Below are 1,055 nucleotides of genomic sequence, written 5' to 3'. Positions count from 1 at the left end.
TCACTTCACAATCTACACATAAACAAAAAAAAAACATTAAAGTATTTGATAGAATTATACATTTTTCAAAAAAAAAAATTAATTTACAAAATAACTTCAATTTTCTTGATAACAATTTTATAATGAACCTTTTGCGAATCATTGGACTCTGGAAGTAATGTAAAGTTTTCAGCTCCAAGGATGACAATGAAAATTCTAGAAAGTCTGTACAGACCAGTTGGTATTACTAATTTAATTTGTCACTTGTTATTGATTTTTAATAGTGAGGATTTATTTTAACTGCTGGATTTTGTTAAAGATCTTTGATCAATTAGCGGATACACTAATTTTATTTACTGTCTTTTAACGCATTACCACAGTTTTAAATAGAAACTTGAAGATATGTTTTTTTTGATACCTTATAAAAAATTTATGAGAACTAAGCTTAATTAAATTTTATTGTTTTTGCAAAAGGTAAAAAAAATTAATAGGTTGGTCATTGATTTATAATCTGTCAAAGATAAAAAAGAATAATATTAAACGATTGTGAGATTTGGGCATTGATGGAAAACGTTTCTTGAAATAGCGTCTAGTCGTGACATTAAGTTTAAAAAAACAAACGTGATTGAATGAAGAACAAAGACATTAAAAATATAATTTCATCTTGTATTTGGGCTAAGTATTATGTATATTACGGTATTTGTATCGATATATAACATTATGGCATTTGATTTGGCACTTCCACTTGCAAATATTAGACTATATCATCAGTTATAACTAGCAGTGCAGCTACACGATCATGCTAACGTTCTCGAACTTAAAAGGGCCCTTCGAGGTTATTCACCGCGAATAATTAAATAATTTGATCAACTTTACGCTCAAAAAACGTCACAAATTTAAAAGCGCGTTTGTTTAGTGTCATGTATATATAATACATTACAGTTTTATACATATATAATGAACAGGCAAAATGTATCCGACGTGCCAAATCAAATGCCGGTTTATATGCTTTATTTTTACAGTTATTTTAAGTTCATTGGATAATAAAAGACAATTGCAATAACAAGATATCTAAG

The sequence above is a fragment of the Battus philenor genome, unplaced genomic scaffold (genome assembly GCF_028537555.1).
Source record: "Battus philenor isolate CCGP_79_NKW_IND1 unplaced genomic scaffold, ilBatPhil1.0.hap1 SCAF_16, whole genome shotgun sequence".
Lineage (NCBI taxonomy): Eukaryota > Metazoa > Arthropoda > Insecta > Lepidoptera > Papilionidae > Battus > Battus philenor.
The sequence above is the reverse complement of the archived record's forward strand: the minus strand, read 5'-3'. Positions refer to the sequence as shown.